Here is a 24,593-nt window from a genome sequence, read left to right on the forward strand (position 1 = left end):
CTCTTAGTCCCGCCCCTGTTCTGACATGTGGAGCTTTCAGTGTTTTAATTAAACTCATTATTCTCAGGGGGCGGGTGAGGATAAGCAGGAGCGGGGAGGGAACGGGAGGGCAGAGGGGAGGGTGTAAGGGCGGGAGGGAGACGGGGCATGGGAGACTGAGACCAGAAATGGTAGAGTAAGAAGGAAGATGCCATCACTCGAGGTTGGAATTGTTTGCTTCTCTGACAGTCCCTCTCATAACACTTTGTATACTTTGTGGAAAGTCTGCCTCTTAAAACTAAACTGTACTTGAAAGTCACTTCCAAATCATGTCATCGACTGAATTTACCTCAGTTGGACTGAAGTCCTGTGGTAGAAACATGTCAGAGATGATCACGAGGAATGGGAGGGACCAGAGCTGAAATTCAAGTGTCGCAGCAAAGGGTCTGAATTTATAAAATGATGTGTCATTGGTGGAGTGTAGATATATGAGGAACACTTTTAAAGGCTGCAACATAACGATGTGGAAATAGTTGAAGGGTCCGAATGAAAACAATGGGGGCTGAAGTCAGTACTTGGGCTCGTTAGTCCAATGAATGAGTGTCAACCGAGTCACACAACTTTTTTTTACTCAGTAAAACTTCCCTTTCATTTAGTCCATGTAGAAAATAAATCCTCCAAAAGGAGACATTTTACATTAGGGAGCCATTAAAGTTGAATCTGGGGAATAAATCTCAATGCACTAATCTGAGGCTTTTTTTTTGCTTTTTAGTTGCAAATCAGATTCACGCTGACAAATATCTATGGGTGAACTCTGTGGACGTCACAGAGGTCACGGCAAGGTCAGACACAAAGCTACCCGTCTGTCTATCTAGAACTTTGTCACCGTTTTCCATCATTCTTTCCTATCACACTTGCACCATCTAAACGACGTTGTGCCTTTAAGCATTTATCAAAGCTGCAGCCGATGCATCAACCGTGTCACGTCATCGCTCCTGCGATTAATAATGCACCGCACACACAGACACAGACACACACACACACACACACACACACACACACACACACACACACACACACACACACACACACACACACACACACACACACATATGTCCTCCCTAACCTACACAAAAAGCTAACTGGCTATACTGACAGCAGTTGTTGGCACTGGGGCAAAAAGATTATGAGAAGATAAACGAGCAAACCCTTCTGTTACACAAACATAGCTGTAGTGCTATATAATATGTCCACAGCTGCAATCCTAACCGAGCAGAGCAGGTAACTGCCACGGGGGCCACAGAAAACCAGACGCTTCCTGTGCGCGAAGTGCCTCGAATTAATTGACAATTTGTTTGGGAATATGCACCAAAACCAAATCCTCAGATTAAATGGCAGTGCAAGTCCCCTGTAACCCTAATTCTTTATTACCTACTTCTGAAAAATTTCATGTAGGTATCGTATTCCTCAGAACTAATGAGGGAGTTGAACCTTCCTGGAACTGTGTAACTCTCCGACTACGGGACATTGTCGAACAATAGGATGGAAGAGGTCAAACACACTTTTCTCCAATGAAGTTTACTAATGAGGCGAATGTCCCTAATACTAATTTACAGCATAGCCAACACACAGGGAACACACGTGCACCATACTTAACGTCGGACAAACAGCAGACAAGCACAGACACAACACTTTCATCGTACAAACGTGCAGAGAAAAGCACAAAAGAAAAATGGCAAGGTGCTCGGAGCACTTGATTAAACTGTCACGGGCGGAGGCAGTTGTCAAGGTCAGTCCTGCACTGGGCCCTAATGACCATTAGACACAACAGTAACCGAGGGTTGTAGACTGAGCAATACCGATGTACTGGTAATGGAGATTTCACTGTCACTTCTGGGAACATGGTTAGGATCCGCTTGCCTCACGCGGCAAGTGACATCCGGCCAATTACAGTGTTTGTGGGTCCAATTAATTAAGACGACGATCTGACTTTGGGCGTGAGGCTTCTTTAGACTGTGTGGAGGCATGTGCTACTATGAAACCCTTTTTAATGCCAGGGGAGAATAAAGTGGTTTTTTTATTATCTGTGATGTGGAAATATTGATATTTCGCCCTTGTGCAGGTCTTTAAATTGACTGTATATGTATGTGCACCATTGGGTTAACAACGTCCTTGCGGCACACCACACCAGGGCTGCCGCGTTTAATGGGAAATTTGAACGACGGTTGAACCTGTAATGATCTGGTCAAGTTTGAAATTCACACAGTCTATGAGCGAAACAGGCTGCACCTGAATCACTTGTGTTGATCTCTTTGCTCACAAAAAAATGAAGAGAACTAGCATCGAACAACATCGAAGTAAACATGTCATGCATGAACAAAAGAACATGATTAAATGTGACACTACAGCTACTGCAACTATCTTACAATAACAATTCTGAAGCCGCCTGTTAGTGTTCACATTATCACACTTAAATGTCTGTTTTGATAATGGTTTAGGTTTTTTACGTTTAGGCACAAAAATGACTTGGGTCGGGTTTAGTGAACAATAATGATGTTAAGACAAAACAACATTTTGACTGTATGAAACAATCAATATGCTACATTTTGTTGACCTATCCAAACATCCTCTGACCTCTTCACACTGTTGTAATTGAAATGCCACACTCTTTTGCTCCGAATGCAGCAGTCATAATTAACACTATATCCAGGATTATTTGTGTAGTGCAATTCATACAGTTAACAGTTCCATAATTACATGTTTGCTTCACCTCGAGTTAAATTCAAATTTTTTTATCAATTCAGGATCACCAATAATTCCATTACTTCCCCTTCATTACAAAAAAATAGAGATTTTTTTTTTTATTTGATTTTTTTACTGGACTATAAATCTACATTAATAAATAGTAAAAATTCTGTATCTTAATTGAACATGGCTACCCTGGAACAGCAAATTTGAGATTTGCCAATCTGAGACCCATTTGAGGAAAATAACAGAATGAGTCCATATCAGGGTGAAAAAGGAGCTAAGGCATGAGCCAAACGAGAAAGAAAGTTCTCATATGGAACAAAAAACATCTTCATTTACACAAAGTAATTTTCCTCTGGGTTTGTTATATTGCAGCCTTTTAAATTAACATGTTGGGTGGGGTGTCCACTTACGCACATATTCTGTTTCAAATTTAGTTGTTTCTTTCTGAAATTGCTTGTATCCATTCCCGAGTGAATATTTTACCATATCTATTTCCGTAGTGCAGAAAATAGCAAGTTGAAAACACTTTGCAGAACTGTTACACAAGACTAAATGTACTGAGTTCTGCTTTCACGGCAGTAAACTGGTTACAGGGGTATTTGTCAGGAAATGGCAAATGTCCTCTGCTCGACTGAAATTCGTCATATTTTTTATCTCTGCATTTGCCTCATAATGAAGGGGCCGGATGGGGAGGAGGTTGAAATGGCTCCTGAACTGAACGAAGCGAAGTCCGAGTCCAAAAGAGCTGATCCATGCACAGAGATGGATGATTTAACTGTGGCGCTGCTCAGACAATGACGGAAGCATGTATCGATTGTTGGTTGTCCAAAGGTGTGAGGACATCTCAGGCGGCGGCAGTTACGCTGAGTCATCAGGAGAGTGAGGTGACTTTTTCTTGGCTGTAACACGAGGACAGCCACTCTTCTCCGAACAATTTGGCACCAAGAAGTCTCTGGTAAGTGCAGCTAATCACCTCATGTTTGGCACTTGTTTACACCGTAAACGTTTCATCGGCCAGGCATTTTTCTGGACTTGCTTCAATGCTGCCACACTCTTTTAGACAAACTTGAACGGCTTAACAGATTATTTTTTTTTTCAGGAGGAGTTGACATTGAGGAGCAAATGAAGACTGAAGGCTGTCCAATCCTCCTGTCATAGTCAATATCAACCCCCCACCCCCCGCTCAGGTGACCTGTGGGCAAGACACTGAATCATCAGTGGCTTCAGGGTTGGTGTTTACTATGTGGTGAATAAATAAAATACGGGACTTCGGTGGCTAGTTGAATTTCTAACCATTGCACCAACTTTGCGGCAGCCTAGGGGGACCCTTCTTGGGAGGCTACAGTATATGACCCATATTACTGCTGTCAAATTAGTAGCCCCATCTCACTGGATGCAATAACACTCTTGCAGGACAGCCTTTACCATGTCAGCAATTTTTGCATAGGCAGGGGCAGTGGAAACCTTCAAACTCTGCCGTAAAGTGTAAATTGATTGAGTTTCTCAAATCAAACTCATATCACAGGGCTTTTGCACCCAATGTATGACAAGTACTCAGTGTGTTCTGGGTTGTGTTCACTGTCTGTCCAACTCTGGCTAACTCAATGTACTATTCTATTTCCTCTTGCCTACCCAAAGGATATTTGGTCAAGAGTCAAGACTTTGTGTAACAAATCTGGTACATTTAAGGGGAACTTCTGCTGTCAAATTGTTGATCCTTCTGAGATGCCATTTGGAAATGGGAGTTAATACCTCTGCTAACAAAATTGACAAAGTGTGTTGTCAAATTCACAGAGTACAATGTTGAAGTCCCCTGACCCTGCAATGCCTTGAACTGTTCTTCGCGCTTGGATGGGTCAAACTTGGGAAGTTTATCGATCCATCCCGAGGAAGAGATTGAAAGCTGCCACGGTGTCACCGTTTCCGACAGACATTGGAGCTCAAGTCTTTTTTGTTGGCCCATTCCTTTTTGGCAAGCCGTCTGATGAGTGTACAACCAGAGTATAGTGCGTAGTAAGTCAGAGAGAAAGAAAAAGGCAGCGACCGAGCAGAAGCTATAGGCCTGAGGAGCCAGGGGCAAAGAAAAAGGAAAAAAGGATTAGTGCTCGTATGAGGACAGCAGGGAGACAAAATTGAGCTCCGAGCAGGAGGCAGAATTGGCAGTGATACAATACAGAATGCAATATCGACATATTCTTTATGGATCATTCATTCCACTTCAATGTGTCACTTCTTCACATACTCACAAGAGGCTTCGCTCACTTCACTACAAACCTTTAATATTAATATCCCAGGCAAGAATATGGAGACACAGTACTGTTGGCCTCCTCAGCATCACTGCCATACAAACTTAAAAATTATTTTTAATGAGCAAGTAGTCATTTTTGTTTTATTTTTTAATTTGTCAGTCTGCTGAGCCTGCGTGCTATTTTTAAGGGATGCTCATTTACTCCCCGGGTTCCTTCCTCCACATTGTGTTCTCCTCAGTCATGTTTTCTCACTCTCTCGCGCTCCTTTCCTATATTCGTCTTCCCACTCGTCTTTAATGTGCTGCCATGAATCTCCCCTCTGTTTTCTTTTTCATTTCCTCTCCTCACTCTCTGCTTTTCCTCTGCCCCTTTCAACTCCCACCAAACTTCTTCCTACACTTTTCGCAATGGGAATATTCAAACATCCCTCTCCGGATTCTTGTCCCAATGTTGTAGCCCATTGTATCATATATTATTATCCTAATTTTTGTGTGATTTTGTTTTCTGACGAAATAACTCCATCGGCGTTCATCCAAATGTGTGAAAAGGTCTGTTATTCACTTCCTGTGGCTGTATTTATTCAAATCAGATTCATTCAAATCAATTCATTTCTGCACTTCCTCCCAATTCCCCTAATATTTGACTGGGTGGCGTCTGGAATATGGAGAGATTTCCGTCTCACCGGCAGTGGCCAGCTCTACCCAGTGCTTGACAGCTTGCAATGCGTAGAAGTGTTAGTCCTCTTGGTGCCACACATTACATTTGGATTGACATTGGTTTGAATTGGTATGCCAGAGGTAAAATATGTTTACCAATATTAGTCCTTTCTAATATAATTGTCTATTTCCACACTCTAGCTCCTTCATCGTTTCCCTTCCCTCCCTCTCCTCTTGCACGTCCTGGAGTCTAACATCTGTGTTGTCCAGAGTTAACTTGGGGCAGGTAACTATAACTGTTTACGGCACATTTACATTCAGCTGTGTGCTATTCTTGTTTAAATTCTGTCTCATACCTGCACAGCAGATAGCATCCATGTGGAGCACTGAATTCTTATATTTATCCCAACTTCTTTCTTTCAACCTTCGTTCTCCTTACTTCTTCATGTTTTTCTCCTCCCTCCTACTGAGCTGTCGGTACCACGGCGTCACCTGCAATGGTGATGACTGACGGCTCACGAAGCAACTCATTCACTCCATGATAATAATAAAAAACCTCTACAGTGAGCACACTCTTTTATTCCATTTCTAACATTTCAAGAAAAAAAAGTGGACAAATGATCTGCCTTAATGCCGGAGCTCACAGCGAGAGTAGTTCCAATTGCAAGCTTGCAGTTGCATCATACTCACGGTAACAGTATATTTAATAAAAATGAGTCACTGCCATGAACTCTGCACTGTCATGATCTCAGACATGACTCATGTATTATCTCTTTACACATGCGTACAATTGCATTAACCCGAGGCAAATGTTGCTACTGCTTTGACATTAGAATGCATAAAAGTATAAAAGTCCACGTGCTGATGTGGGAGACGTGATGTATTTTTCTGCTCTAATCAGCAGATTCAGCTCTTTTACATTTTTGAAACGTAAAAGTGTCCCGAGGTGTTTGTGTTTTTCCCAGTAATCACTTTGACAGAGGGCATTTTCTTCCACTTCCAGTGACCTGACCCTAAATTTCCATCCCCCTAAAAAGAACTGCCTCGTATTTAAATACACCATCATTTGCTTTGCAAAAAAAAAAAAAATCAATGTAAATCTTTGATATAAAAGTGCACAGTTGAATTTTCAGCAGGATGTTCAGCCTTAGGTACCATGTCCTGAGGGGCCTTGCTACGTGTATTGGTTTGCATTAAAACCACACAGTAAATGGGGGGGTGCTGCTTGGCAAGCTAATTGTAGAGAAAGCAGAGGATCCAGGAGGCTCCACTCAGAAATGCAGCTGGCAGCAATGAATTCACAGCAAAGAGAGGCGAAGGATATTCAGCCACACAGGAACGAACACTACTCCAAACCCAACTGGAACATTATTCTTACTTTTTAGGATATTTTTGCTCGTAACTTTGGAATAGCTGTTGGCAGAAGTACCAGCTGCAAGGTTTGGTGCAAGAATAGAAAAGAACAATACAAAATAAGGTGCCAGTTTATTAGGTAAACCTACAGCCACAATATCTACCCTTCATTTGGTCCACCCATAATTACGTCAATGACAGATTTAGGCAAAGAAAAACTAACAGCCGTCATTTCTATATGTCAAAAGAGCTAAAGAGAATTAGGACGGCTGTCTAGCTTTTTAAGAAAAAATAACAATCATTTGTCTTGTGTAAGTGGAAGCAGCACTGTGGATTAAAGGGTTTGTGCTCAGGAGACAACATTTAGAGATAACCAGTGCAGTTTGATGCTGCCTCCAAATGCTTGAAACAATTCAGAACAAATGTGACCCCGGGACTGTCGTTGAAGATGTCGCTCTATTTCGCAGAAGTGTTCAAAGTCCAGTTTATAACAGCGAGTGGAGTCTCCCTCCACACCTCAGCTCTCTGAGGAAGTGAACCACAGAACAAAAGAGAGAACAGTCAAACGTTATGCTGTAATAGCTGCTGGTGATGAATCTCATTTGTCCCATGAATGCACAATAACAGAATAAATGCTGGGACTGTTGTTCAGAATATCCGAAAGTTTCGGCAGGCTTTTTCCCGGTGGTCGTGCCCCTTGGCAACGTTGTTTGGCATCTGGTCTATGGAGAGCTCCGGCAGGGAGGAGACGGAGCAGTCATTAGATGTGGTCAAGTTCACCCAGAACAACAACCACCTTGCTCAGCTGGAGAAGCTAGGTGGACCCAGAGGGCCAATATACTCCCCTTTTCTGGTCCAGAGCTAAAAACTACACTCAACAAAACTGAAAAATAGATATAAAAAAAATATATATTAAAAAAGTGGGGCACTTTAAAGGACTGCTGTATTTCATATAGCTCACTTGAAACTCGGCTGTATGTTGGTGTTCAAAAAGTTTTATTCCTTGTGATTCAGCACTTCATTACTTTAAAGTGAAACAGGGTAGTTCTTTCATTTTTATTCAAAAATGAAACCGTCATACGATTGTGGGGGGAACAAATTGCTCTAAGGACCCATCTGAGACATAGCAGTGTCTGAAGTTTTCAAACCCAAGCGAGGGAGTGGAGGAGCAATGTCATCAAGGCGCACGGTGCGGTTGTGCAACACCACAAGGGGAAAAACCTAAGACTATACCGATGGGTACGACACCCGGAAACGGGGATATATGCATAAACACCTGCTGACCATGCTGACTGAAAATTTACCAACAAGAAACATTAACACTACCTCACGAAGGCCAGTAACTGCGAATCATAAAACAATCTAGTTGAACACCATTCACTGTCCCACTGTTCAGTCTATTACTGCCATTAACGGGGCATCAACAGAGACGTCCATGCGAGATCACTGGAACGCGTGCTCATGCCCCCGACGTGAACACTTACTAAGATTCCGCACTCTGGTGAAATCATGTAAGCAAGAGTTGAGTGTGATTTTTTTTTTTTTCATTTGAGGCTGGTTTGTGAAAACACGCTGCTGGGTAGCTCCAATTCCCAGGACTGCTGCTGCCGCCGCTGAGGCTGCAGTCTTGCACCACCATGCATGCCTCCAAGACTTCCAGGGATCGGCAGGTCCTTCTGTGGGAACGTCAGGGTCCAACCTCTCCCACAGACATCACACACTCTTCCTTCATAAGATACCCTTGACACTGGGCTTACACATGTGGAAACACACTGTGTGTGCACATGCGTGCATGTGACTCTCCCTCATCCTCAGCGGGGCACCCACCGATATTACGTCTGATCCTCGCCAACCCCTGATTAAAATGTGACGGCTTGCTTACTGCTCTCCTCCCTTTTTTCCTGTGCTGTCAGCCATTGATTTCCCTGGCCTAATTTAATCCTAGGTTTCACATATAGCGGAGCATTAATTAGAAAGGGAGATGGAGCAAGGAGAGAGAACAGTGGAGACCCAGTATTACATACACCCAAGGCTTTGAAATTGCAGGGTCCAAAGTTGGATCAAGGGCCAGAAGAGAGAAAGAGATAATCCCCGAGTCCCCCATCTTCTTTGATGTATTTTGTGTTTTCCAAACTTCATGGCCTCTTGTAAACTGCATTCTGTAATGAAATATGTCGTTTCTCCCTTTCATCTCTCCACTGCCGTTTTTCTCTCTCCACTCCAGCCCACCCCGTCAGGGGGCAGGTCGGTTGGATCTGAAACGGCGGTGCCTGTCACTTTGGAATGAAGCTCTCGCGAAGCACTGGGTCTCCTTCTGCCTTCGTATGAACTTGATTGAAGAGAGTTGAAAGGACCCGTCTGCCTTCTTGGGGAAAGAAGGGACAGAAGAGCTCCAGAGTGCCACTCCACCATCTGGGAAAACTCACAGCCGACAATTTTTTTCCCCTCCCATTGGTCCGTGTGGCTTTGCTTCCATCTATTGGGCAGAGGGACCACTGCAGGCACACGGGGGCGGGGCGGGGTGGGGGTTGGCAACAGAATCTGAGACAGTTTATGTATCATGCATCATCAGTGAGAGCATTTTTTTTTAATCAGTGAAAGGATCATTGTAATGAGTTACTAACAAATGACACTTATGGCTGAGTTCTGTAAACAGCCGAGCCATCTGTCTCCTGAACCGTCTTTCACTCACTTCTCTCTCTGCTCCGTGAGGCATCCACACAAAACCCAAAGCGCTCAAGCGGTCCACATGCAGGACGCAACATCCTCTCAGAGTACTTTGAACGTGTTCTGTTGCTGAATTTAAATCAACTTGACACAAAACAAGATTGAACTTTTGGGTTCTCTTTCTGCTACTATGATTGATACGTTTTAGAATTCAGGGAAGGAGGAGGGTGAAATATACATCTTCCAGATGCGCCGTTATCAGGCTGTTGCTGCAGTACCCTGCACATTCAAAATCATTCCAACATACACTCAGTTACCAGTTTATTAGAAACAGCCACCTGTAACTCATGCAGTCCTGCAATAAATCCAACTTCCGTGACAGTTATAAGGTTCAGAGCCTTCAGCGTTTTCATTTAAAATGTAATTAACTTCAATCAATTCATCTATTCATCATGAATGTCATAACATATTACCCCCAGGGACCTGCAAGTCAATCCTTAAAGAAATCCTACCAAAAATATGAAATTAACACAACTATAATGTTTACTGTGGTTGTTTAAGTTGGTCACTTCAAACAGAGGCTCTAACCAAGGGGGAAGGGACTCCCGACTCCTTGGGCCCCTGGACCAGATCCCCTCAGTAACTCTTCCGAGCCCATACGATGGACTGAGCCGTCGTCATTAACATTTTTGCCTTGAACATAAATTTCAGTCTTTAAATCATTGATTACTGACCTTTAGTGCATTTTGGAAAAGATCAAATTTCATGTTGGAATCAAACATTACCCCATTAATGTGCAAAAACGCACACTTGGATTAGGACAACAACACAATTTGCAAGTGTGATTTTGTGGTTTCTGTAGGAAGATCGCACTGTATGCGATAATGTGCTATGAATTGCTGCGCGCTTTAGAAACCACTTGACTGTTTAATGAACAGAAACAACCCATAGCAGTAAACCACAATCTCTTTCCTCTCTGCTCAGGAAACCAAGTATGTCAACTCGATACCAGTCTAATGAATATCTGAGTTAGAGCAAAGACAATATTCCATAACTGCGATAAAGATGATGACAATCAAAGGGTTGTTAGCGCTTGTGCTGCTATATGACTTGTAAATAAAGCGCTTTAGATGGGAAATGAATTCGCTCGCATTTGCGCTCATTACGATGAGGGGTACATTGTGAAGTGTGGCGTGGCTGCCTGTGGGCCAGAGCACGATGAGTACTTTCACATGGGTCTTTCTGGTTGGCAGCAGCTGTCTTCTGCCAATTAGACGCGTCGTGCGCGTGTCTGTATGGGTGCGCTTATTCATCTCCAAACAGATACGTCCCGGTCCTCCTTAACCCCCGCGGGCGCATGCTGCCCGAGCATTCTTGGCAAACCTCCCCACAGTGCTCATATGCAAACACACACACACACACACACACACACATTATCCTCACACTCGCATTAAATGCCCCGATCTCCCCTTCCCCGTCTCTGCCCCCACCAGGACCCGAGTTGTTCCAGGGCAGACGAACACACACACACACATACACACACACACACAAACTCCCTTTCCCATCAATTCAGATTTAATGCCGTCTAAATATGGAACAAGCTGTTGTGAAGAAGAATATAGGGAAAGAGAACAGAAGGCAGGAAGTCAAAGATGCTATCGAAAAATTTGAGAAGGCAAAGCAGTGTAACAGTGATATTTCATGTCACGTGATGAAACACGACAGATATAATGTGAGTTATCACACCTTCTCCAAAAAACTTTTTTTTAAGCGGTTCACTTGTTAAAAAATAAATAAATCAGTGCCAAGATTGGTGCCGGGATTTCTGCGCCTCCTGTGCGTGCATTCACACAGGAGGCGCAGAAAAGTGCTACTGTGACACAGCAATGGCAGACCAAAAACGCACAAAAGATGCACAAAAAGATTGATGGAATCGATTCAGAATTGTAGAAGAGAAGAATCACAATTCTTTGTAAATCAGTTGTCTGTTGTGCAAAGACAACAGCAAAACACAACTGTGCACACAGAGGTAAAACCAGATGCTTTCTCATCACACAATAAGCTAATCAATTAATGAATGTGTACAAATAAACAGCTGTATCCCCTCAAAAGGTGCTTCGTGTTACATTTAAATATCAATTCATTTTCACCATATATTGGTGATTGCTGCCAGATCAGATTTTGCAGGAATTTCTAAATTGGATTGTTTCATGGCTGCATCTGGACCTGGAACTTTTTAAAAAAACTTTATACCACATCCATTATTCCAACGGGAAAGTCTCAATTAATTCTTTTCCCCCAGGCTGATGCTGATTATTTATTTGGCTGCACATTTGCTGCCATAATGTGCTGCAATCATCTCTCTTTATGTATCCTCTCCTTCAAACAGAAACACAAAAAGTGTAACAGACATGAGAACTTGGTGAGTAGCAACGTTTAACGTTCATCGTTTGCTCGTGAAGAGACATTTAACTGGGAGGTGAAGTGGTGCTGTGGTGTCTGGATTATTTTTTCTCTGACGCCAAAGACATTTCATTTTTTAACCTCACCAGAGAAATAATGGATAGATTGATAAAAGGCTTGAGTGCTCTGCACTCCCCCGTGCCAGACTGAACCCCTTACTCCCTTGGCGAACCACGAGTCAAACTCAACTCACACAAGTAAACGTGTTTTCACTAGTAAGCACTAATAAGGGTTGTGTGCCAGTTTTGACAGCTGTGTTTGTGCTAGACCTTTGGGCATTGAGACCATAACAAGGCTGCCTGCACATCCCGGCTGTTGGCCTGGCTCAAACTGATGCCACACACACACACACACGTGCATTAATAATAAACTTAAACACAAACATTGTGAGAAATGGCAGAGGGGATAGATTTTTCAACCACGCACTAAAATTGGACAAATATGAAATCATTAAGTTTTTCTCCTACTTAAAACACCATCATTACCTATTCACAGGGAAACGAGAGAACTATAATCACCGACCATCACCATCTCACAAGACAGAGAGACCTGAAAATGACAGCAGTCTGCTGGAAGGTCACAGCCCGTGGTGCGCTGGATTTCCATTTGAGCTTTTTTGGCATGGCGATCTGCTATGATAATGGCTGCCCGGAGGGGGGAGCGCGCTGGATGGATGGAGCCGTTTTAATCTCAAAATGGCAGACCTCCGTGACCTTGTCGGGAGGTGTCCTGCGTCCGGGTGACTGACGAGATTCCCCACAGGCGCGGCACATAGCTGGGAGCACGACTCGCCTCTGATGCAGTGGAGAGCGGTGGCAAGAAAAAGATGAGACGGGGATCGTGCGGAGCTCACCTCTCGGGCTCGGATACTATAAATTAAGTAGCTGCAGAGAGTCGCAGGATTAAGTCGGGCATAGTGCGTCGGCTGGGGCTCACGTGGAGCGGTTGGGGCTCGGGGTGTGTATCAGGTTGTCCACAAGTCAGGAGGTCGGTGGTTCAATTGCCAGCTTCTCCAGGCCACATGCCAAAGTGTCCCAGATGTGGTTTTTATGTACAGAAAACAAAGCCTATCAATCGCTTGTCCGGAGCTCCGACTGCATCATTCATTGAACTGAAAAACTCATCATCACCACCATCATCATCATCATCATCATCATCTCTGGCTTCCCGCTGTCGCCATAACAAACACGTCAAACTCTGTTTGAAATTTCTGGATTTCACTGACCTACAGTTTGGCATTACTCTTGAACTTGCTGGGCAGGAGCCGTGGATTAGGCTGCAAAATAAAGAGGTTTCCGATATCACTGTTGGAACCCATGGTAACCCCTGTGACTTCAAACTGACTATAGCCCTCGTCATTAACAAGGGAGGTGAGCTACAAACTTTTAAACAGCCAGTTTTCAAGCCAGAAGGGGTGGGGAGTGTTCGATAACCACAGGTGCTTAGTCGAGTACTTCTTTAACTACTTATATAACTTATATACAACTTATAACCGCTGGGTACACCCTGGACAGGTTGACATGGTATTGCAGGGATGAAAACATAACCTCCTCGGCGATGGTAATTATATATGTCGACTAGGCAAATCATATCTGGGGCAGCCCATAGATAATTAATTGTAAATATACAGCACAAACACTTTAATTCACTTCTGGACTTTACTTTCTCCCCGCAGGAGTTGTGTACTTGTGGTTCCTTAGCTGAGACTTCCTCATGCAGAGCATGGCTGTCTGGTAATCTGGCAACTGTCAGCGAACGCAGCGTGGTGACAAGAATGATGTTCAACCCATCCAACCCGTCGCAGAAGTCAGCCCTTGTGGTTTGGCCCCGGGGAAATCATTAGAAAATGAGAGTGGGGTTGTGTGACATGTGGATATTATGGAACGCCAGATGGATGGAAAGGTCAATTATTAAAATTTTGACTGATGGCCGTGGTAAATAACAAACACAGTTTGCCCGCAGAGAGACACGGCACATCCTCCGCCCTTTTAACATTATGCGTTATTCACACAATTCAATCGATAACCATCTACATCGTTCATCTGTACGTTTCTGCAGCATTTTTGTGTAAGTGGTCATCGAAAGCAAACATGAAGTGATGCTTGAGACTCATGTTCGTTCTTTCATCAGTTCCAGCTTCCCTGCAGAAGAAGTAGTTCGGCTTTGGCTGAGCTGCATCCGTTTCCTGGCACAGCTGTTGCACAAGACATGCCGCCAATTTAGAAGTTGGGTTGTGTGTGTTCCCATCGTCTCACACCTGTGCGTGTCCTGGCAGGCTGGGCTTGGCAGATCATTGCAAGGCTTTTTTTTTGCCTCCCCCCGGGTCCATGTTTCACACTTTGAAAATCGTGCCTCATTTGAGAGAAGCGAATGTTCCGACTGTGCAGCGTGAGCATCGTGACGATGTCTCAGATCATTGCGGGAGCAGAGGAACGCGTGAGGAAATCAATGTGGCGACGCAAACTACAGTAGTATGTCAATGTGATAAAGTAACTAAGGTAACTAAGTTTAACTACGTTTTTAAGAGTATTTAATTTTTCCAATTATTCAAATTAAGTTACAATTTTAAAGTTACAGAATGCAAAAACCTTTATTTGCCAATTTCTGGAACAATTTTCACAATTTTACTCTCTCACTCACACACACACACACACACACACACACACACACACACACACACACACACACACACACACACACACACACACACACACACACACACACACACACACACACACACACACACACACACAGAGACAGAGAATCTTTAAGGCCGTCTCCATTGACCGCCGGCACTAAAATTCATAACAATAAACCAATATTACTCCCAGGCCCTGATTCAGCGCCTAATCTGTGGTTATGGCCAAGAACTGAAAAAAAAACCTTAGTTCTGATCAGCACGTGTCTTTTCCCTCTTGTCAAGCATGATTGTAACTTTACCTTACTGAGAAACATAATCATTCATCACAACTCAGTAATTACTGCAGATTACTGAAGGATGAAAGCAATCAAATAATGTTAACTGAACACACACTTACATGATTGACCTAAGCCAACCAACAAAAGAGAAAAAAAATCAATTTTACACAACTATCAATAACGCAGCAGTGTCAGTGATTTAATATGGTGTTCATGCCTATAATGTTGATTAAATGCTGTGTTTTCCCTCATAATTGTGAGGCATGCATTTTTTTTTCTTTTGCATCGAGATGTAATTACAGTGCATAGTGAACAAATAGCAATGGGCTCAGGTGTTTAACCTCACCTACACATTCACGGGTTGCCTAATCCACGTGTTTGCATTAACGGAAAACAAGAGTAGGCAGCTTCGTGCAGCTGTTCTCCACTCTTTGAAAATGAATAAGCTTGTTAGGGAGGGCTGGGAAAACATTGCTTCAACTTCCTCTAGAAATAGATTCTACAATTCATGCTGGAAACCAAAGTGTAACTGTGTGATCCCCCACTCTCCTGCCACCCCCCCCCCCCCCCCCCCCCCCCCCCCCCCCTCCGCTTTTCTGCCTTTGTCCTTTTTCACAGATATCTCATGGGGACTCGTGTAGCTTAGACTGCGAAAAACAAGAAGCCTGCCCCTCCAGCTCTGTATCTCTCGTCTCCCTGAGTACCTGGTCCATTCATCCTCCAACTTGGCCGTCCCACTTTCATCCGTCTGATGACCGATTCACACCACACATCCAGTTGAAATTACTCGGTAATCTGTTGAAACCTCTGAGGGCCAACGCGCCGCCAGCCACACGTCACTCTATGTGTTTTGTTTTAAAACACAAATAAGAAAAACGCAGGTAAAGCATTGTGATATTCATCGGTGACAAAACCCACTGAGCGAGGCTATCCATCAGCATATGACTCATACATAAACATTGGGTGGAGACATAGATAGAGGTGCACAGACGATTTTCTTGAACAGCACAAGCCTTCATGTTTATGGAAACTTGTGGCCCAGTTCCATATCTGTACATCGTGTATTGCACATACACTAATGAGCAGCAGCAGGAACTCCCCACTCTGCATGCGCCATTCAATAAATTGAATTTTATTCATTCTGCCCAAGGTTAATTGTTTTCTAGGGCAAACACAAATGGCTTGTAAGTAGCATGTTCATGCAGCTGTTGCTACATGTTTGTGTGCGTTTGCGTGTGTGTGTGTGTGTGTGTGTGTGTGTGTGTGTGTATGTGTGTGTGTGTGTGTGTGTGTGTGTGAGTCTTCCACTGTCACAGCAAATCAGCATCACAATTACCATCAAATCATAAATAAAACAGGCGTCCGTATGTTTGCCCACCTCTTGTGAATATACACACAGTAACACACATACACCCCCCCCCCCCCACACACACACACACCCACACACACCCACACCCACCCACACACAGTCTTTCTGTTGGTAAATGCACAGCTGTTTTTTCACATGGATTAACAATCACTCCATGTCAATCGGTCAAATGAAAGGACCCAACAAATGTGGGGGGGAGATAAACACATACATACATAACCATGAGCAGTGATTTGGCCAGTAAGGAACCAGTGGTGAGAATCATTACTAAATTTATGGCTAAGATTTAGAGGTAGTTCGTCCTCTTGACCTGACAGCTGCCGATGTGGCTCATGTGCCTCTGATCAACCATCTTTGTGTCACTGGATTTCCCGAAGAAAGAGAGAAAGAAGAAAATAAATTCCCTGACAGGTTACTGCCTTTCATTTTAGAAAATGTTCATTTCAGTTATAAATAATATCAAAACTCTCCCTGGAGACATGTCATCAGTATGTACAGTATAAGAGGAAAGTTGTGCCTAATAATGAAAAACAAAACATACATGTGAGAAAATGTTTATTTCAGCTATGAATAATCTAAACCCTTCGATTTCCCTGGGTTATTTATGAGCCTTCTGGCATTATGTTATGGAAATTAAATGATAATTGCATTGTGCTTGTAGATTTAATGGTGTTTTACATACTGTCAGTAGAGGTGTAAGCAAAATAGATACATGTTATATTTATTGATTCTCAAAAAGACTATCAGTGACAGTGGTTAAGTTTATGCTGCTTTATAAACCCCAACGACAGCCATGTGACTCTTCCACACCAACGTTAGGATGAGAGCTGAGACAGGAAGAAGCAAGAGGACGCGTCACTAATGTTAGCATCAGCAAGCGGGGGACCTACAGTTCCCTGTACCAGAGCTGGGTACCGTAATTTTCGGACTATAAGCCGCGCCTTTTTCCCCCATTTTTCGACCCTGCGCCTTATATAACGGTGCGGCTAATCTATGGATTTTTACAGCTAACGGCCACTAGGGGACCTCCTAAATCTAACAGGTTACAGTCCACCAACTTTAACTCTATGGGCTCTATGACCGGTCCGCGGTCCACGGTTAAAGCAGCGAAAAGCAACTTTCGCTCAAGTTTGCGAGTGGATCCTGGTGGCGTGGAGGAGTGTCAAAACATCCACGATCACCAACGGGTTCCGAAAGGCCGGACTGCTGCGTGATGAAGAGGAGGACGCCGCCACAGGCTCAGCTGAGGCCCTTCAGTGGCTGTTCGATTCCGACAGTGACGAAGAGGAGTTCGTTGGTTTTGAGAGCGACAACGAAGGAGAGAGGAGAGTGGCTGACGAAGCCACCCTGAATCTGTTCGTTTCCGACACTGAAGATGAGGACTTTGGTGGTTTTAGTACGTTATGCAAATATGCAACTTGTTTGTTGAAATGTTACTAAATGGGAGCTTCCTAAAGCAGCCATCTCTTTCCCGAAAATCCCCTCTGTGCACGAACTCTTACATATTGTAATTAACCATTAAAACACCTGCGGCTTATAGTCCAGTGCGGCTTATAGATGTACAAATCATTAAATTAACTGCTGCGGCTTAAACTCCGGTGCGCCCTATAGTGCGGAAAATACGGTAAATATACGAAAGTGCTAAAGAGCAGCTCAAGTGCCCAACACAAATGAAGTGTTGGTTAATTTTGACCTCAACAATAGAGAAAGGCACTACAGTGACCAACAAGAGCCGCGCTGTTTGTGAAATGTGCCATCATGCCAAAATCAAACGCGCTTATACTTAATATAATCAAGCACGTCGCCAATCTGATGAGCTGCTAACGCAACAGCAAACGCTCCCTCCTGACAAACACATCGCTGATTATGCCCAAGTTGTATGAGGAGGCAGAAACAGAGTTAGAGCTGCCTGCAGCATTATTATGGTGTTTATGGACCAGGTGTAGACATAATCAACAGGTGACCTCTATTATTTAGTCTGCTGGGTGCAGGAGTTTAAAATAAAAAAATACTAACACACACACACACACACACACACACACACACACACACACACACACACACACACACACACACACACACACACACACACACACACACACACACACACACACACACACACACACACACACACACACACACACACACACACACACACACACACACACACACACACACAGCTAGGCCTCACCCGACAGCCTCCTGCCCTCCGGTTCATCGCCTGGTCAGACCCGTTAACGTTGTTCCACAGCCATTTCAAGCCACTTAGTTCCCTCGTCCCGCTTTCTCCAACTCTCCCGCACCCCGCTCCGTCACTGACTCGTTCACTCTCTCTCCACCAATGTTTTTTTTGTTTTACGACAGTAAAGAGAGAGACATCTCGTCCTCTCTACCTCCTTCCCTGGGTTGTGGCCATTTAGCCTATTAGGGGGCCCCGTTGTCTTTCGAGAGCAATGGCCAGTCAAACCAGCGCGGCCTAATCAGGGTGCAGGGAATACTTCACAATCCTAAGGGGAAGAGAGCTGTTGATGCTTTTTTTCGTTTGTCTTTCAGACTGTTCGAGTGACAAAAACGCACATAGCTCAACTAAATAGCTCCGCGGAGAGAGGGAAACGTCGGTAAATTTGTCGACTTTCAGGCCATTCGCACAGGCGTTGATACACAACCGCCACACTCCCACGGGCCATTAAACTCACGCAGGCATAAATATTCAACGGCCACACTTCAGCGAGCGGCAATCAATCACATTTAAGCTTTTGGAGTATTACAAGCGATTGTTGCTCAATTGCTTGATGAGATGCAGGTCACAGACGGACAAATTAGCAGCTGTGAGCAATATTTTTTTTTTCTTGTCATTGCTAGCAGCCACATTGATTTGATCATGCCAATCAGGTAGGGCACAGATTTCTATTTCCGTTGGAGCCGATCGGAAATCAGGTCAGTACAGTACCCAAAGAATAAAGCTGACGTCTTTTGCATATCAACAAGTGCCACAAAACTAACATGAACACCAGAGTCCGGAAGATATTCAGCATGCTGATCAAAGAGCCCGTCACTTTATTATTATTATTATTATTATTAATTCAGCCATACAGACGTCCATTTAATCAACTGAACGTGTCAACAACCCTGATCGTCTGCTCCTTGTATTGTGGCCATATATTCTGAATTGTGGATTGGCCTTGACGATTTGAAAAATAGGGGAATTAAAATTTAAATATGGCCAAAATGCGGAGCCGACAAGCCCATTTGTCTTTTTTTAATTACTTTTCATTACAAATGTATATGTTCTCTAATTTGGCTAAATTAACTCTGAACCAGGGGATGGAAACCTTTTCATTTGATTATCTGGAAAACAAACAATACTTTCAGATTTTGCGAGAGACCTGGAATTCACCCGACTCACTATGGGATTCAATTTATTAGAACAATTCAGAAAAAAAAAAAAGATGTTTGGCATGAATGCTCTGACCTCATCATTCATCACACCATCTCAACCAAGCACCAACACCACACCACAGCGTGGCCATTCCCAACAAAAGCACCTCCAATTTTCGGGGGGAAGTATCAAGTGAATTTAAATCGATGAATCTAAAACCACTGATCCACGCAGCAGCCGGCTGAAGCACGGCAGACATTAGAGCATATGGATTAAAACCCCGAACTAATAATTGGTTGCCATTGTCGACGTGCAGTTTGACGGAGATCACGACTCCTGAATGATTGACGATCTGGATCTCGGCCCAATATGTTTGAATTTATATTGGAAAATTAGGTCTGCTATCTTACAACTAGAGCAGTTCCAATTTCCCACATGGCTGCTGTCAAATCATCCAATATAAACTGGAGTGAGCTTTCTTTTTAAAGTCAGTGGACAGGTGTTTTACAAGTCATGACTAACCCCCCGCCTCCACCCCCTGTTTCTATTGTTGAGGATGCAATTATCTTATTTGAAAAAAAACTTTATTGGGAGTTGTCACTTGGCAAAACGACAACACGTTCAGATTCACAGATTCAGGTTGTGCAGAAAAAACAGGTTAGTATGAAATTTAACACAACATAGAAGAAGGGGAATAAAAATGCACAGCGTCCGCCCCGCTCAGATTTCAATCATCTTAATCATCAATAAATGACTGTCTAGTCATAATAAATGGATTAGAGTTGACCGTTGAAATGTTGTGTTACATAAACGTCAGCAGACAGACAGATATTACCAAGAACACAAGAACAAAGACAGACCGGAGCCGAGACAACAACTCAGAAAACTGTCAACAGAAGCAGGAAAACCCAGGCGCTTGGCAAATTTAAATAAAGATGCCACGTGTGAAATTTTAATCTTTCTTTGAGAAGAAGTTCATGTTCAGTTTATGTGAGGCCTAGCAACGTTGAGCTAATTCGCGCATGGGTTGTGGAACACCAGGCAAACAGAGGTAAATAATGGGGAGGTAAACAGTACGCCTTACTGCAAAGGTGTGTTCGATTTGAGTACCCTATGTGCAGCTAAATTGTTTGCTTAATCCAGCTTGAAGGAAGTTTAGTCAGCAGAGTAAACAATGTTTTTATGAAAAATCTAAAGAGATTAGAAAACAATGCTTAAATTATAATGTTTCAATTACTTAAACCCAATTTTAATACCAGTTTTAATGGGGGGTTTAGTGCTGTATTGGCCCCAAATAAAGACTATTTGGGGAAAAAAACACCTTTTATTCTTTAATCCATATATTGAGTTAGTTTTGGTGGTTGCAGGCTTTATTCGCCCCCATCTGACCTGAAGAGGATCATACACTGGAACGCTCAGCGTTTTTAACACTTTACAAGAGTTATACACAAACATTATGCCAAATAGATTTCCAACAATACATTTGAAGTTCATAAAAGTGCCGTGTGGGTGCAATTTATTAAATAAAGAGGCAATTACATTGCTCAGAAAGGCTAAGGAAAATCTTCTTAAGTGCTTCTATGTGAGAATCAAATTAGAAAAAACGAGACGAGACTTAACAGTCAGATGAAATTAATGGAGGAAGACGGTTGTTTGTTTCCAAGAAAAAAAATCAACTTTCTCCCACGTCATCTGACTTATTCAAATATCCTAGCATCTATGGTGCCACTGCCTTCTTCGTTGCACCCCTGGCAAAGCATTCGACAGGTGAAAACTTATTTTTCCTCCTCTCCTGCTCTCCCCTCCACCGAGCATCCACCCATCAATCATTTACGGGGCAGTGGGCCTGTGTGATGCCACTGCGGAGGTCACATTGGTGGAGTTACAAAATATATATACCTATAAGGTTTAATTTGTATATAGACTTTGATTAATTCCCAGTGGGTACATGAGCACGGTGGTGACTGACGCAACAGTGCTCGTCTCCGACACACTCGAAAAGCCAGTGCAACACTTTCATCTGAAGCACATGTGGACAAATGCACAAACAGAAAATACAGCTCCAGGGCTGAGCCATATGCGATCCATACAGAGTGGATAATATGAATTGTAGATATTGGACACTGGAAAACTTTCTACATGTAAAACTGTAAAAAGAAAATTTCCAAAGGGCACACAGAGCAGAACTTCCCTCTGGGCAATGCTCATACTACAAAAGCACAATGTCAGCGTGATCAATAAAAAAAGAGGAAGGTGAAAAAGGGGGGAAGAGAGGGAACTAAATAATTCTTCTGTGCTCTTCTGTTTGTTGACTGTAAATGTGAGCGCAGTATTATTTTTGTAACTTCGGGAGTAGACCTACAACCGTTTGTGTGTGGGTGAGCACATGCCAATGACTGTCAGTCATTTTCATTTAGACAGAAATTACATATCTGCAGCGTGTGTAGTAATTAGCTTTTTTTTTTTTTTCATTTGCCAAGTGACTGTGCTCCGCGGGCGAATGCATCAAGCTCCACATTATTTCACACATGGGACCGTGTTGCATTGATTTAGAGCGAAGGCACAGTTTTAAAACACTGCAGAGCTCCGAGGGAGAGCGACACACAGAGCTTTGACGCAACAGGGACACACCGGTGACGCAGGTGGGATGTGGGAGCGTTAATTTGGTCAGCGAAGCGATATTTCACCTACTTTTAGTGTATCTTTAAAATATGAAGGTAAAAACATAAATAAAACATAGTCACTACCCTGCAGGGAAGGATCTTTTCATCTGAGGAGAATAACTAGACGGAATCAAGTATGTTTTACCAAATTTTGAAAGTTCTGCAGTTGAGGGAGCAAAAAGTTAATAGATAGAAAACCAGAATGTTAGCTCAGAAGCTGCATGATACATCAGAGCATGGTGCTTGTGTGATCTCTATGGGCTCACTTAATGGATGTTTAACAATGAAAACAATAATGTACTTGACCAATCAGCAATGTTCAGTGCCGTCGGCCCCATGCCAAAACTTCCTGAACCTATAGAAAGTGGGGGTTAACACTTTCTCCCTGTATCTTAATTTGTTTTGGTTTTTGTGAGTTCCTAAAAAGGTTCCTGTGGTGCAAATGCATCAACCTTTTTTTTTTTAGGCCTGAAATATTAATATTCCAATTTCACAGATTTTAGACAAGACGGAAAAATAAACATCATTTTGCATAGCAGAAACTCTTTTTTGGACCCTAGTGGCCTGGATCATAGACTACCTGCAGGGGCAGACGCGTACTTCAGACGGTGCAGCGAGCCGCACCAGAGATCGTCACGGGACGGTTCTGTATCGCTTCCCGTTCACCTTCTTCACCTCAAACTTTTTTACAGTTTTAACGCTCGGTTCCCAGATTGCTGCTGCTGCTGCTGTGTGGGTGTTGTGGGCATGTTTGTGGAGCTGCGTGGGCCGAACCACCTGCAAGCGAAAGATCACGACGAAAAAACAAGAGAAGAAGAAAGACGACTCCACTGTCGACTGCGTTCATCGACGCTACCAACGACAAAAACGGGCAAAGTGCGATACCTCTCTCACCCCTTCTATGCCTCTCCGGATGAACAGAGTAGCACCTTTAGCAATAGAGCGAGACAAGCACGGGGCAAAGCTGAACACTACAGGAGATCTGTCTTCCCAGTGGCCATAAGCTAGTCAGTCTGCACAACTCTCCTCTCACTGCTGCATGGACACAAGACTTTGCAGACTTTGGCAGGCCAACGGTGACCCTGTGAGAAAAAGGGGATGACGAAACTAGAAGCAACAGACATGCCAGGCAGATAGTGTTTGAAGGCTGCTGCTCCTGAGCTTTAGTCAAATGATCTACACGTAACATAGTGCAATCATGCACCTTACTAAACAATATTATGATTTTTAATACAATAACTGGAAGCCCCCAAAAAAACATTAAACAAATGGCTGCTGCTCTGCTCGACTGACAGCTTACAACTTTCATAATTCAAGGTGCTGTAGTAAAGGCTGCCCTTAAACAATTGGGACATTTCTGGCCCCTGGTTTTTTAAAATTCAAGCACATTCGCACCATTTCAAGGACCTTGTTTTATTTCTTCAAGCCTCATTAGTTTGGGATTGTCAGCCATGGAGCAAACTCTTTTTTTTTTTTTCCCCTCCTGAATTTTCCCTGGTGTCTCGCTCAAGGCAACTTAATGGTAATAAGAGGTGAAGAGCTTTCACTTGCTCCCAAGGTGCAAGAATTCAAGAGAACACACACACACACACACACACACACACACACACACACACACACACACACACACACACACACACACACACACTCACACGCGCCTACACACGTTCTGCCAACTGCATCAGCCCATCATTTTTCCCGAGCAGTGACATCACCTCTTCATACACGTGACCAGTCTGTTAATGCTTCGAACGTTTCCTTCCCTGTCATTATTTATTCAAAGGTGATCTTCTGTTTGTGGTTGTGTTTTTTAATCAGTGGAGAACGCGCCAGACATCTCCAGACTTTTTATTCACTGACTTTAATAATGGTGCAGGTGTTGGCAGGTAATGATTTTAAACAAAACAATACCATGATTGCTTTCCGTTTGTCATTGAGCATGCATCCCGGGTGAGTCATTTTCTGTGTTTTCTTTGTCAGGTAATTGGAAAAATTGCAGTGATGGTAAACTCATGAATGCAATAACAAATGCTCCTCCAATAGCGAACAAACAGAAACACACCAGTCTAATGCTGATTGAAAGTACAGAAATAGTATTTAAATCAAATTTAAACAATGAAAATAAATATGAAAGCAAGTTCTACA

General features: G+C 43.3%; 1 long non-coding RNA gene across 4 annotated transcripts in view; it reads right to left on the reverse strand.

Annotated features, from left to right (window-relative positions):
• Positions 1-24,593, reverse strand: part of LOC124849825 — a 222,929-nt gene that overhangs the window by 193,138 nt on the left and 5,198 nt on the right. The window lies entirely within an intron of this gene.

The sequence above is a fragment of the Scophthalmus maximus genome, chromosome 2 (assembly GCF_022379125.1).
Source record: "Scophthalmus maximus strain ysfricsl-2021 chromosome 2, ASM2237912v1, whole genome shotgun sequence".
Taxonomy (NCBI): domain Eukaryota; kingdom Metazoa; phylum Chordata; class Actinopteri; order Pleuronectiformes; family Scophthalmidae; genus Scophthalmus; species Scophthalmus maximus.